Source organism: Hemicordylus capensis, chromosome 5 (genome assembly GCF_027244095.1).
Source record: "Hemicordylus capensis ecotype Gifberg chromosome 5, rHemCap1.1.pri, whole genome shotgun sequence".
NCBI classification, from domain to species: domain Eukaryota; kingdom Metazoa; phylum Chordata; class Lepidosauria; order Squamata; family Cordylidae; genus Hemicordylus; species Hemicordylus capensis.
The window spans coordinates 161776012-161791852 of record NC_069661.1 but is presented as its reverse complement, the minus strand read 5'-3'; positions in this window follow the sequence as shown (position 1 = coordinate 161791852).

Here is a 15841-nt window from a genome sequence, read left to right as displayed (position 1 = left end):
TAAACCACTACATGGTCAATATTTGCACAATATAAGTGGAAAATCAGACATCACCAAGACCTGGCAATGGCTTAAGAATGGCAACTTGAAGAAAGAAACAGAGGGTTTAATCCTGGCTGCACAAGAACAGGCACTTAGAACAAATGCAATAAGAGCAAATGTCGAAAAATTCACCACAAACAGCAAGTGCCGCCTTTGTAAAGAAGCAGATGAAACCGTGGACCACCTAATCAGCTGTTGTAAAATGATTGCACAGACTGACTACAAACAAAGGCATGACAAAGTAGCAGGGATGATACACTGGAACATCTGCAAAAAATACAAGCTACCTGTAGCCAAACATTGGTGGGACCATAAAATTGAAAAAGTTGAAGAAAATGAAGATGCAAAAATATTATGGGACTTCCGACTACAAACAGACAAACATCTGCCACACAATACACCAGATATAACTGTAGTCGAGAAGAAAGAAAAACAAGTTAAAATAATCGACATAGCAATACCAGGGGATAGCAGAATAGAAGAAAAAGAAAAAAATCACCAAATACAAAGATCTACAGATTGAAATTGAAAGGCTGTGGCAGAAAAAGACCAAAATAATCCCAGTGGTAATTGGAGCCCTGGGTGCAGTTCCAAAAGACCTTGAAGAGCACCTCAACACCATAGGGGCCACAGAAATCACCATCAGCCAATTACAAAAAGCAGCTTTACTGGGAACAGCCTATATTCTGCGACGATATCTATAACAATTGACAATAAAATTCTGGCATGCCAGGTCCTTGGGAAGGACTCGATGTCTGGATAATACAAACCAGTCAATAAAACCTGTCTGACTGTGTAAACAAGAGATTTATTTTATACATTTCTATACCACCCCAAACCCAAGTCTCGGGGCGGTTCACAATAATAAAACAATACAAAAGCACAAAACATTAAAATCAATTAAAATGCCAAAAAGCTGCCTAAAAACAAAAACAATTTACAGTATTTAAAATTACAAAAGTTAAAAGGTCTGGTTAAAAAGATGAGTCTTCAAAGCTCTTTTAAAAACCACTAGAGATGGGGAGAGTCTTATGTCAACGGGAAGTGCATTCCAAAGTCTCGGAGCAACAACTGAGAAGGCCTGTCCCTGAGTGGCCACCAAACAACTTGAAGGTAGCCACAGATGGGCCTCCCCTGATGAATGCAGTGGACAGAAGAAGATGCTCTCTTAAATACCGTGGGCCTAAGCTGTTTAGGGCTTTTTAGATTATAACCAGCACTTTGTATTTTGCCTGGAATCCTATTGGCAGCCAGTGTAACTCCTGTAATATAGGAGTAATATGGTCTCTTCGAGATGACCCGGAGACCAACCTAGCCGCCACGTTCTGTACTTATTGTAGTTTCCAGACTACATACAAAGGCATCCCCACAGTAATCAAGTCTGGAGGTTACCAGCAAATGTACTACTGTTTTGAGGTCATCAATCTCAAGAAATGGACGCAGCTGGTGTATCAACCAAAGCTGATAAAAAGCACTTCTAGCCACTGCCTCAACCTGAGAAACCAGGGAGAGGCGTGAATCCAGAAGCACTCCCAGACTGCCTACCTGTTCCTTCCGAGGAAGTGTGACCCCATCCAGAACAGGCAGATCAATATCGTTTCCCGAGTAATGACCCTGCACAACAAGTACTTCTGTCTTGTCTGGATTCAGTCTCAGTTTGTTATCCCTCATCCAGCCCATTACCGCCTCCAGGCAGGCATTCAGGAAGTATATGCCTTGTCCTGATGAAGTTGACATGAATAAATAGATTTGGGTGTCATCAGCGTACTGATAGCACCCAGCACCAAAGCCCCGGATGATCTCTCCCAGCAGTTTCATGTAGATGTTAAAAAGCATTGGAGACAATACGGAACCCTGAGGGACCCCATATAAAAGCTCAAGTTTTGAAGAGCAACAGTCTCCAAGCGACACCATCTGGAATCTGTCCGAGAGATAGGAGCGGAAGCATTGCAAAGCAATGCCTCCTACACCCAACTCCCTCAGACACAATGATGCAATAAAGGAGCAGAAAATATTCTTCATATTCTTCAAATTACTTATTCTAGAGGAAGCATTTGGAGTTATGATTATTCCATGGTAACTTAGTTATGGTACCAGAGGTCTAATAACTTGAAGTGATCATAGACTGGTTTGGATGATACACTAAACTGGCCTAATTCAATATGTGAGGTAGAGCATGGGTGAATGTGTCTTTCCCTCCACCTGGCATGCCAGTGTGCTGTTGCCTAATCACATGGCAGGTGGATTAACCAAACCAACCCTCTATGCATGATCCAAATAGGGCTTTAAAGTATATTTGAAGCACACAATAGAAGGGAATTGTTCCCCCACATGACTAAATGCTGGCATGCCAGGAAAAGAGTGGAGATGTGTACACCCACACTCCTTCCCCACTGTACTGGGCTTGCCCAGAGTATAGTCCAAACTGCTTCTATATACTTATGCGTGATACGAGGTTTTCAAATAAAGCAGGGGACTCCCCCCCACTTCTATGTTGTTGAGAACTGAGAAAGAAAATCTCAGCACATGGCTTGTTGGGCATTGAAGAAAATATAGAAGTCGAAGAAAACACATTGGAGGTGAGGGGGTGGTCCAGGGGAGTAAATAGATAGAAGGTATGGGAGACGCAATAGGCTATTGCCTCTGACGAGCTTGCCCACCCCAATCTATTCCTGTTTTAATCTATTCCTTACTTGTAGGCCAGATCCCCTAGTGGCTTTGTGGGCTATTCTATGAATCTTTCAGTGCCTTTAATCACTACTTAGAAAATGTTTAGAGACTCTCTTTATTATTCTCACTGTCAATTTCAATTAGTTCCACAAAAATGTCAACATACAAAACACATGATCAGCACTTCCCCCTTCCTTTCTTGTTCTCTTTTATTCCAATTGCACAGTGCCCTTCGACATAATATGGAGTCATGGATACTTGTCTGCCAGGAACTGAACTGGAGTTAGCAATCTCTTCAAATTATCTGGATTCATCCACAAAGAATTGTAAGAGCTCTTGAAATGTACTTCAGGCGTGTAGACTCACTATCTCCCTTCCTCCTTCTGAAAAGTCTAAGTGTGCCCTGTATTCAGAGTCTCGTAACTAGCTCTGCAGTGTCAATATTTGGAGGGAAACACTTCAGAAATAAGAAATCTTTCAGGGTAAATGTTCAGATGCTAAAGATGAAGAGGCTACCTTTTGGATGGTGCTTAACAGCACTGTGGTCAGGGGAATCCCTAGGAAACTCGTTTTCAAGAGTTCTCAAAAATGAGTGCTGGATCCACTTTCTTTTCTGAGCAGTTGCCAGGACAGCCGCTGTTAGACCTTCTACTTCCATGGCACTTTTAATTCACAAAACTGTGGCAGTCATCATACTTGTCAAAGCATAACACGTGTGTGTGTGTATACATACACACTATACACAATTACATATACATACATGCATACATACATACTATACACACACACCCCCTTTTTTCTTTATTGCAATTCTGTTATTATATTAACAGGTTAAGTGACAGGCTGACACTCTGTCTTTCCAAGAATTCTCTATATTGAATGCTTCTTCACTTTTTGGTGCTTCATTTAATTCTATACTTCATTTCAGTTCTGTGTTACACAGCAAATCATCATCACTTGGTTGTCCTTAAGACCTATGCAGTAACTACTATTATGGGGGCTGAATTGGTGAGCCACCTCCCACATTTCCTGAAAGCCAACAGACTCTGCTTCCTAGAAACACCCCTCTTGCGAGTAATTTACCAAATGAAAGGATAGCTTTAGGGGTGTGTTTGGGGCAGGGATGAAGGGGAGACTAGAGCTGGTCTTGTGGTAGCAAACATGACTTGTCCCCTTAGCGAAGCAGGGTCCACCCTGGTTGCATATGAATGGGAGGCTTAATGTGTGAGCACGGTAAGATATCTCCTTTAGGGGATGTAGCCACTCTGGGAAGAGCATCTAAGTTCCAAGATCCCTCCCTGGTTTCTCCAGGATAGGGCTGAGAGATATTCCTGCCTGCAACCTTGGAGAAGTCGCTGCCAGTCTGTGTAGACAATACTGAACTAGATGTACCAATGGTCTGACTCAGTATATGGCAGCTAGCTTCCTATGTTCCTATGAGAGATGGGATTTGGCCCTGGCAAATCCAGTTACTCCAGTTATTTCCTAAGCAAGCAATAGATGCTAAGCCAGCTAGATTCACTTCATGCTGTGTGTGCACGTGCAGCTTGTCCCTCCATGGAAATGAATGGGGAGGCCTTAAGAGCAGGAGAGTTTTGTCTGCACACTGGCATGCCTATACCAATAAGAAACCACTATATTGGATTTATTTATTTTTACCGTTATATCCCACTCTTCCTCCAAGGAGTCCAGAGCAGTGTACATGGCTATGTTTATCATCACAACAACCCTGTTAGGCAGGTTAGGCTAAGTAATGGCCCAGGGTTACCCAATGAGTTTCATGGCTGAATGGGGATTTGAACTCAAGTCTTCCTAATCCTAGGAAGACCCACTATACCATGTTGGCTCTTGCAATTTTGAAATCATTGATTTTAAAGGTCTCATTAATTTATTAGTGGCATTTCTGGCTTTATATCATAATGCTAAGAACTTTCATGTGAAACCAAGTTTCAGCAGCATCAGTATATCCTGCTGCCAGATAAAACTGAAGACAGAGATACCATGCAGGTAGTAGGTTTTTAAAGCACATGATAAAGAGCATACTTGATAAGAATTGCATGATCACACCGCATATAAAAGCCTTTGTCTTCTGTGTCCTGGCAGATTTTATGTGCTTAACATAGCTTAGCTAGTGTTACCATCCCAAGTACAGTACCAATATTGCATTATGGAAATCCTATTTATCACAATAAAATGAAGCCACAGGTGCAAGAGACTGGAAATTCTCTGATGATAGATCACATTGGTTTATGCTGTAGTAACATCTTAGGTGCATCTCTCCTATATGTATGATCGCTTGGATGATTAAACACTGAGAATATACATAAATTGCATCAGCATCAAGATCTATTTAAATGCATGAAAAGGAATACACTCAATTATTGTTCAACAACCTGGCTGTTAGAGAACAGGGATAATTGTTCATGGAGGTCAAAAATGAATACTCATTTCTCAAGGGCTGAAAAGAAGCTTGGAGCAGAGGGCGGTTTCCCCTCTCCTCACATGGACTAGCGACTAAGAAAGATCATCAGAGGCCAGAGCCTCCACTAGTACAAATAAAGACAGCCCAATTAACTTCAGTGCTATGCCCATTTGCCTCTATAAGATGCATGACACCAGGCTTCCTTAATAATGGTGTTTTATGCAGCAGTAATCAGTTACCTGTGGTGGAAAAGCTCCATAGATCAGAGATGGAGTAGATGTCCACCACAGCTGGAATTTAGACTAGGATCATGAGTTCTACCTAGGGCACAAGTCTTCAAAGAATGGACCCAGGGTCCTGGTTCTGGGCTTTTTCTGGAAACAGCATGGGAGGTATTGGAGAGCCAAGAGTGCCTAGCCATGATGCAACTCAACCCATGTGATTCCCAGGTTGTGTGATGCCTGTCTCCCGTGCCCAGTGACATTATATTCCATCTTATTGCCCTTCAACAAGTTTTTAGCATTGGGCAAGACTGCAGGTCCTTATTCCATCCAACCAGACCAATGCCCAATCACAATATGTTACTGATGAATTCGCTAGAGTTCCCCAGTTTGTCCTACTTTATCCTCTCACATTACCGGAGAGACTAGATCTGATAGGAAAGACCAATTATGCTTTCCAATAGAAATGAAGAATTCAGCCTTTGACATGCCATCACAGTTTTTTATCCTGTATGTAAGTGCCTTCTGTCTTTTGTGGACTCTGGTATTTACTCCCAATACTCAGAACTCTTGTCAGTGTGTGGTAGGGATATGCGCACTGGGGAATTAACTTGCCTAGGGAGCAAGACTGGTTGCTGGTTCAAATCCCCGCTGGTATGTTTCTCAGTCTATGGGAAACACCTATATTGGGCAGCAGCAATATTGGAAGATGTTGAAAGGCATCATCTCATACTGCATGGGAGATGGCAATGGTAAACCACTCCTGCATTCTACCAAAAGAAAACCACAAGGCTCTGCGGTCGCCAGGAGTTGACACTGACTCAACGGCACAACTTTATCCTTTTTCTCTTTCTTATGTCCATTTTGGTTTTCTTCTACTTAAAAGAGAAGCGAGAGTGTTTTTACACTATTTTTCTAAATGTAAAAACTTAGAAAAAGAAAACAAAAATAGCCTCCTCTGTCCACTCCAAGAAAACAGACATTGCTGTACTGTACAAATTGTACAGTATGTTTATCTTAATACTATTCACCAAGCTGTTGGAACATTTCTGTCTTCTATGCCTGGATGCTGTTTTATTATGCACAAAAATTTACATTCATTTTATTTTGAGCAGGTTGAAGTAGCCTTGTGCCTAGATTAATTTTTTTTAAGGAACTAATAAAAAATAAGTTTTGTCCTTTGTGAGAAAACATAAGGCTAATCTTCATAGACACAGGTCTGATTTCCATCCTGTCTAGGATCAACCAAATTTTTTTAGCTTTGTCAGAGTCTCAAACAACTTTCCCAAATGTCATCAAATCATAGAATTATAGAGTTGGGAGCAACCTTGGTGGTCTTTTGGTCCAGCCCTGCTCAGTGCAAGAAACTGCTACACATCAGATCGCTATCCAGTCTCTGTTGGAAGAGGTCAAACAAAAGAGAAGACCACAACTACATGAGGTCAACCGTTCTGCAGATGAACAGCTCTTAATGTTACTAGCTTGTTTAAATCTCTTTTAGAATCCTTGTGCTGACTGCATGGTGTGGGAAATGTCACTGAATAAGCAAGGGCAGCTATGCTGTGTTGCAGTGAGTTTAGGCATGAGTCTCAGATTCTGGCTTTTGAAGTAGCACAACCTGACTGGACAGGGTATGCATGGACTGTGTTTTGTTGTTGTTGTTTGCAGTTTGGTCCAAATTCAGACTGAGCCATGGTCTGTGGACCAGTTTGGTTGAACCGACCAGCTGGCCCGGTTGGTCCAACCAAACCAGGTCAAAACGGTTCACTGGTTCAAGCCAGGCACGATTAGAGTGGTGACTGAAGGGTGAGGGTGAGAGGGGTGAGGGCTATGTTAGGGGCGGGGGGAGGTAGTTAGAGATCTTTAAAACTGAAGGAGATGGTCCCTTCTTACTGGCTGTACCAAAGCTTAGCTTCCTCCAGCAGCCTGTGCGCAGTAGGATGGCACAGCTGCAGAATTAACCTGGCCTCCACGCATGCAGGAAGGCCAGGTTAGTGCTGGAGCAGTGCTTCTGCCATGCGTGTGCTGCTGGTGGGAGTACCACTGCTCCAGGCAGCTTCGAGGTAACCAGCACCAGCGCTTGCCTGGAAGCTGCCTGGAGCAGATGTGCTCCCGTCACCAGCCCACATGTGTACTGCTGGCAGGAGCACTGCTGCTAAGCTTTGGTACAGCTGGTAAGAAGAGACCATCTCCTTTACTATTAAAGATCTCTTCTCCCCACCACCACCACCACCCCTGGCACCACCCTCCCACCCTGGCACCATCCTCACCCCTCAGTCGCTGCTCACGCAGTTGTGTGCTCACCACACAAATGGCTGCCAAGAGTGCACAGAGGCCAGAAAAGAACCATTTTGGAGTCCAAAATGGTGCTCAGAATGTTCCAACTTGGAATGGGGTCATTCCTTTCTGAGCTCAGAACAGGCCCTTCATTTGAAGGGCATTCTGTTCTGAGTGCAGAACACTTGAAACACCCTGTTTTGAGTCAGAACAGTCCACCAATGGAATGTTCTGCACATCCCTACCCTATTCAGGGCATGCCAGAAGCCTCAATCAATCCTGGCTGTGACTTGATTTGTTCCTTAAAACAATTGAAAAGGGGTTTTTGAAAGGCATTTCAGGAAGTCTGCCATTTGTAGATTCCTGCATGATAGCATGTTTGTTTGATGGCAATGAAGTGGAGTGGAAATGAGCAGAGTGGAAACCACAAGGAGTGGAGATGAGCAGAGTGGAGACCACAAGGTTAGTATTAGAGCTCATTTTATAACTTGAAAAAAGTCCCCTCCCCAAAATATTGCCCTATTACATGGCATGCCAGTATAGGGGAACATATTTTTGATTCTTTCTTTGTCAGGGTTGGTGAAATCTGCATATTATTCTGCTTCTGCACCACCAGCACTGATTGTCAGTGTATTTCCCGGTGCAATTCAAGGTGCTGGTTATTACCTTTAAAGCCCTAAATGGCTTCGGGCCAAGCTGACTGAAGGGCTGCCGACTCCCAATAGCTCTCCTCTCCCATAAGGTCAGGCAGAAAGGCTACGTATGGTTGGTGGTGATGTGTGGGTGGGCCTTTGCTGTCTTGCTCTTCAGCTTGCTTCCTCTGTGTTCAGCTTTAAATGACCTTTCTATTTTGGTTGGCCTTACCTTAGTCTTTGTTTTGGTTTTCTGCTGCTTTTGCTTTTTAAACTTTTTTAAAAAATATTTTTGCTGCTGTTGCTATATCGCATTATGTTTTGGGTTGATTTTACTTTTACTATATTTTAATGTCTGCTTTAAATCTTGTAAGCTCATTTGAGTCCAAGTGGTAGAGATTTAGCTGGGTAAAATCTTTTAAATACAATAACAATAAAGAAACTCACTTTGTTAGCCACTCCAGTCCATCATTAAGTGCATATATTAATCTGCCTTATTGATTCACCAGAGAATTGCAGAGAAATGAGATAAAATGTATTCCATGGATCTCTACAAATCTTTTGTTGGTCAGAATCTTTGGGGCAATGAAAAATGGGAATATCATTGGCCCAAATCCAGCTACAGAGGAGTGGAAGAATTGTGGCCATAATTCTAAATAAATACAGAAATAAGTCACCATGGATGGTGTCCTGAAACTAGCCTGGGGGATAGACATCTAATTAAGTTATTCCAAAGGGATCCATTTTGTTTTGTAGCACAACCAGTCTGCAAACCTACAGGCAGTGGACCTAACCCATATAGAATGAATTGTCATTTCCTCTTGAGTACACTTTGACACATTTTTGCAAGCACAAGTGTTTACTGTGGATATGGTTTAAAGATATATTTATTCAGCAATGTTATGTATTATTGAGCTCTGAAACTGCTTTATAAACACTACTCTGTACATGGATGACTGATTGATCTATTGACCGATGTGGGTTCTTCAGAGGATTGCCAAGGAAATGTGCTTAGCATACACCATCCAGAAGCTATTAGGTTTGATGTCACTCCTGCCTGTAGATACAGCTTAGCAAAATAGATTCCAATGAATAGATGGGTTCCCTGAGAGCTTTCCATATCCAGAGACAGAGAACATAATCATCAGTGAAGTCATCAGTGGGATGTTTACAGTTACTTTGCAAGCAGTGTTGTAATATCTGGGGAAGCTGGTCAGTGGGACAAACGGAGAAGATATAATCCTCCTTCTCTTCCTCCTGACCAGACTTGAAAAACTCAGTCCATTAAATGTATATGTCCCAGCTTTTTGGAAGCATGAGGGGATACATGAGATCAGCACAGTGATCTGATGGTAGAAAAGGCTGTTCATCCCAATGATGAGATACAGAAGTTCCAGCAGTGGGGTGGGTGGGTGTTCCAAATCAGGACCATGAGCATGGTGAGGTCTAAATATTTTCCCCATGCCATTTGCCCACAAACAAACAAACATAAAAAATCATACCCCCACCTTTTTTTTTTTTTAAGAACAACAGCAGCAAATATTTATTTACTGCTTTTCAACAAAATTTTCCAAAGCGGTTTACATAGAGAAATAATAAATAAATAAGATGGCTCCCTGTCCCCAAAGGGCTCACAATCTCAAAGAAATGTAAGATAGACACCAACAACAGTCACTGGTGGTACTGTGCTGGGGGTGGATAAGGCTAGTGACTCATTCTCCTGCCACGCTAAATCGCCACACTAAAAAGGTGCCTCTTTGCCCAGTTAGCAGGGGTAACCTGGAAAGGGACTGTTTGTTGCAAACGTGCAACAAACTTCCAGGAGCAAATAATATCCAGGGGAGCATAGGAACAGGAAACTTAGGAAGCTGCCCTATATGGAGTCAGACCATTGGTCCATCTAGCTCAGTATTGTCTAAACAGACTGGCAGCAGCTTCTTTAAGGTTGCGGGCAGGAGTCTCTCTCAGTCCTGTCTTGGAGATACCCGGGTGGGAACTTGGAATCTTCTGCATGCAAGCAGGCAGGTGCTCTTCCCAAAAAAACCCCATTCCCTAAGGGGAATATCCTATAGTGTTCATACATGTAGTATCTAATACAAATGCAAGCCAGAGTGGAGCCTGCCAGCATCCTGTTTTCCATGGTTGTCAATGAGATGCTTCTGGGGAGCCCAAAGCATGAAGGTAACAGCTTTTCCTTGCTGTTACTCCCAGCACAGATTAATTGGAAATTAATGAGATCAAAGGAGATGATTGTGCTTTTTATAAATGATTTGTGGCTCAGGTGTGTGTGTTTGTGTGTGTAGGAAGCATGGAAGTACCATATTGCTTCTTCTTCCCCTCTGTTCTCAAATGGCTCACCATTACAGGCATCAAGACCCAGGCTGTGATGTTCCTGGTTCTAATCCCAGCTGTTTCTGACAGCCTGTACACATCTCGTGTTTCGCAGTAATCTTTACATCCAGTACAATTAATAGCCCTTTGTGTTTCTTTGCTCCCTCTCCTTTTTGCTCCTTTGAAACGGAAGTCTAGATGAATTCAAACACATTACAAGAACCATATAAATCTGCTATGAATGACAGAAGACTCAGTGGGCACTAGAAGTACTGACACAAAAGGCTCTATGTAATGTAGTCCATCAATCATTTCTAGCTTTAAAAAAAGGTAGAAAAGAGTTCAGGAATCCTAAAGTGTCTGTCTCTTTGGCTATTTCTTCTGTCTCTGAAACCATAAGTTATACAATGCTGGTAACTGGCGAGCAGGGATTTACCATCTTAAGCTGGAGATCATGCTATCTCAGTTTACTCACATAACCTAACTCTACTTCCCCTCAGGGATCAAGGTGCTTGAGATTTTCAAGTGACAGTTAAAGGTCTTGTTCCTGGAAAATAAGATGTTGCAGAAAGGATCTGTTTTATAACCCTGCAAAAAGGAATTAAATGCAGTATATCATAAAGACACAAAGATCTTGACAGCATTCCACAATAAAGATCAGTTAAGCTAGCATGTCTGAATCTAAGCCTATTTAGAACTCCTCATTGGACTCTTTGAGACCATGGATATTTCACATGTTACACAGAGTTTTGTACCCACATGTGGGGTTTGATCACACATACTGAGGCTGTACTTATAACCAAATGGAGGGAAGGCAAGGTCCCACCTTCCTGCTCCCAGATAACCAGAATCCCCTTTGGGCTCTGCAGCTTGCACTCCCACAGCAACAGCATTCTCCACAGCTGAAACTGGGAGCTCGGATCTCCACTCCAGCTATCCTACAATGCATCGTGCAAGCAGCTCTGCTCTGCCTGGCCCTGCAAGCCACAGAACTCTTTGGTAAACATGACTGCCAGCAGCCCAGGAACAGTTTAAATAGCACAAGCTGAACAGACAATTAAAAAAGAAGAAGATAGTATGGGTCTCTTTGTGTCCTACCTCACTTTTAACCCAGACAGTAATCTGGGCTGCCCACATCCAGAGGACTCCCAGTGCCTTAGATAACCAGAGGTTCCTAGGTTCCCCCTCCTACCCAGGAATCTATGGTCATGAGAACAGGCTCATTATGAAACATTTGTTGCATACATCTTTAAAAGATATATATCAAATGGTCCCAAATTAGGGTTGTACAGCTTGTGACCCACCAGGTCAAATACAGCCCACCAGTCGTGGCTTGACTGCTGCTTGATAATGCCCTGCTTTATCAGATGCAAGAGTTCTATCAAATCCTGGGGAGCTGGTGCACTCATGGCTAGTAGGCAGACTTCGGCATTGTGGGCCACAAATTGTTCACGTCTTCCCTGAACCATTGAACTGAAATGGCAGCCAATGGTATGGAGCAGAAGCAGACAAACATGCAACCTGATGACACTGGGATACAAGTACGCAAGCCTGAGCCTTATGGGGAGAGTTTGATGGGTTTGCTGCTTTTGGTACATAAGAACATAAGAACAGCCCTGCTGGATCAGGCTCAAGGCCCATCTAGTCCAGCATCTTGTTTCGCACAGTGGCCCACCAGATGCTGCTGGAAGCCACAGGAGTAGCAGCCTCATATCAAGAGTATGTATGTAAGCTGACATCTATCCATCCACTATTTATTTGTTTGTTTACAATATTTTAATCCTTCCCCTCCAATATGATACTGATTGGGATGGATGGGCTGCTCACAAAGAAAATAAAACAATAAAACAGATACAACAATATAAAACTAATAACAGTAAATCATAAAATGAGAATACAGTACAATCAGTTAAAAAACAGACCCGATTAAAATCATATTTAAAGATTTTAAAAACCACTAGAGACTGGTCTGACTCAGTATATGGCTGCTACCAGTGTTTCTATGTTTTAAGAGTATCCCCAAGATACAAACATTGTCTCTCAGGGGGAGTGTGACCCCATCTAAAACCAGATTTACTTCACTGCTCAGATAATCAGTTTTACCAATCCAGAGCACCTCTGTCTTATCTCGATTAAGTTTCAGCATGTTTTCTCCTCCCATCCATTTATTCAATGTAATATCCAGTCCTTCAGTTCAGTTCGAATTCTCAGGGTAGCTTTTAAAACAAAACAGCAACAAATCAAATTTCACCATATTATAACGATGGACTAAAAGCAGCAGAGGACTAAGACTAAAGCAATTAAAGATAAAAGGCCTGGTTAAAAAAAAAAAAAGGTCATTGTCTAGCACTGGAAGGACAAAAGACTCAGCTCCTGGCATGCCTCTCTGGAGAAAGAGTTTCACAAGTGAGAGTATCACCACTGAAAAGGCCCCTTCTCCGGTTGCCACTCCTCACCTCAGTTCACATGGTGGGGCCACTGGAGAAAGGCCTCGTAGGACGATCTCAGAATCTGGGCAGATTTGTTTGGTAGCAGGTGGTCCTTTGGATATCTAGGTCCCAAGCCCATATTGAGCTTTAAAGATTAGAAACAGCACAGAATATTTGGTTCTGCCCTTAGAGTGAATGTATCAACATCCCTATGTGGGGGCAGTGTATACATCTCATTTAAGAACGTTTCTTTTCCGGAGTTACTAAAACATAGGGGGAACCATGAGAAAGCATGGTGTAGGCTATTAGGGCCTAGGAGACTGTAGCTCACTAGCTGAACTTGAGATGGTCACTTTCTCTCTCAGTCGAACCAACCTGTTGTTTTGAGGTTGAAGGGGATAGTGGAGCACCTTGAATTCTGGTCTGATAGTAAGACATAATAGTGTCATTCACACAACCAACATACCTGGTGTTGGGGAGAACTGGCAAAGAGGCAGACTCCTACCTGCTTCCCCGCACATGATCACCATTTTATTGAGGGATCTGCCACTCGCATGACACACAAGCGGTGCCATGGCAAGCAGCAGAGCCAGGAGCTGGAGGAGGAAATCCTCCAGCATCCTACAATGCACCACGCCAGGAGCGCAGTGCATTGGGAGATTTCTCCACTGCCAGGCACTCTTGCCACCTGGCTCTGTGGACACAGTGTTTACGTGATGGGGGAGTGGGGTAGAAGGGTGCACTTGCACCCTGCTACCTCACTATAAGCCCAGGCACAAAGGCCAGGTTCCTCCAATGAAGAGCGCCAGGACTGGGACTGCTCATGATGCTGCACACAAGCAGCCCTACCCGGATAGGGCTGTGCAAGCCTGGGTAGGGCTGCTTGTGTGCACAACCTTATTATGTGTAACTAAACTACTGAAGCAGGCCGTAATAGTTGACCATGAATGACCTGCTTTCTCTTGTTAGGTCTGAAAGAGTGATAGTTCTGCCCAGGCTTTGAACATGCTGTTGAAACGCCCAGCATAATCAAGACAAATGCCTGAAATATTGGTGGGGAAAGGTTCCAGATCCTGTTAATGATTACATTAAGAGAAGGTTTTCTTTAAGGCGAATGTCACCCATATGGTAGTGTAGGCATCTGGTACTGAATGAGGCTGAAGAAGGCGTAGTTTACTGAGAACAGCTTGGGGAAGGACTGATCCCAAGCGAAGAGCAAATGCCTCATTTGTGAGTCTCTCACATTTCACTCTGGCTTTCCTTCTGCTTTTATCACCTCAGCAAAAATTTAGCCGGGTAAAAATGGCATCCTCCTCTGTCGAGCATTTTCCCCCTCCCCACACATACACCTCCTCCAGTTATTGCTATGGAAAGGCACAGTCCAAGAGAGATTATGATGATTTTTTTTTTTAAGGAGGCTCCTCAGGGTAGTCATCAGTGATACTGCTTTGAATCAGATACAGCGTGTTTTTTTTTCTCCCACTGCTTCTAAATTGGCTATGAATATGCCACTCGTGTCGGCGTTGCCTTCTCATGCTCAGAAATGTTACCAGCCTCCTCTGTACACAACAGGAGGTAGGGGACCTGCCATGCTCTGGGATTAAACTGGATGATACAGTAAATACATAATCATCCCTCTGTTTTATTTTTTAAAGCAGAAAAAAGCAGGACCCATAAGTACCTCCAAAGTAGACTTATTTTGATGGCCCAACGTCTAATTTGGAGGCATTTGACAGTTCTCTCTCTCCCGCCCCATCCCAATTTGGTGCTTTTCCTCTTGCTTTTGGTTTGTGGTGTTGTATTTGTTCGTTTGTTTAGAAATAGCCACTACCTGGAGCCCCCAATCCAGATCAGGATCACAATGCATTATGAGTGGGCGGTTACCTGTTTCTCCTGGGTCCAAGAGAACTTGTTCCCATTAAAAAAATACCCCTCAAAGCTATTTGTCTGTGAAGGTACCTTTTGCTACAAAGGCATCCTGGAGACAATAGCAGCTGGTTTTCAGCAGGAAAATTGCATGAGGGGAAAAGTCAGATGCACGCTCCCTATGTGCCATGTTCCCAGTTTGGATCAGCTACCCTGTGACATCTGTATCTAAAGTAAAAACAACTGTGGGAGAGAAAAATTACATATTTAATGTATCACCTGGTTTGACCCTTATTACACACTTTAGTGATATTGGATATCTATGCATATAAACTTTCTATGTAGTGGAAATACCTCTACTGGGCGCTTTCCAGATTAGACCCTGCAACCAGGTCATGTTGTATCTCAGAAGTGTGCTTCCACACTTCTTGCTTTGTGACACCACAGTCCCTACGTGGACAGGAGGGTGCCATTCACATTTCCAGTGTTTGTTTCAAATTTAAGCATTGTGATATAGAGCTAGGACGTTGCATATCCAGTGTATAGAAGTTGCTGTTTTTTCAGGTTGTTCGTTGCTGCGAGACTGCTCCCCCTGCTGTTTATGTTTCGAACGCGACTTGCCTGAAAGGAGGCATTTTGCTGCTGTTGAACAGCTAGTCTGGAAAGCGCCCTAGAAATACTGCTCCTGGGAGACACTTCCAGAGGTTCCTCATAATTAGTCAGCATTCCTGCATACACATGTTTCTTCTCATAATTCTGCTTGCATGTAGTGGAATGGTCCTCATAAGAAAAACTGTACTGGATGAGGCCAAAGAGCTATCTAGTGCTTCCAGGAAGCTCACAACTAGGGGTGTGCATGAACTAGATGTGCACGAACTAGTGGGCAGCGCATGTCCCACGAATCCCTGCATGGTACCAGCATGCAAATGGCACTCGCACATGCATGGTTTC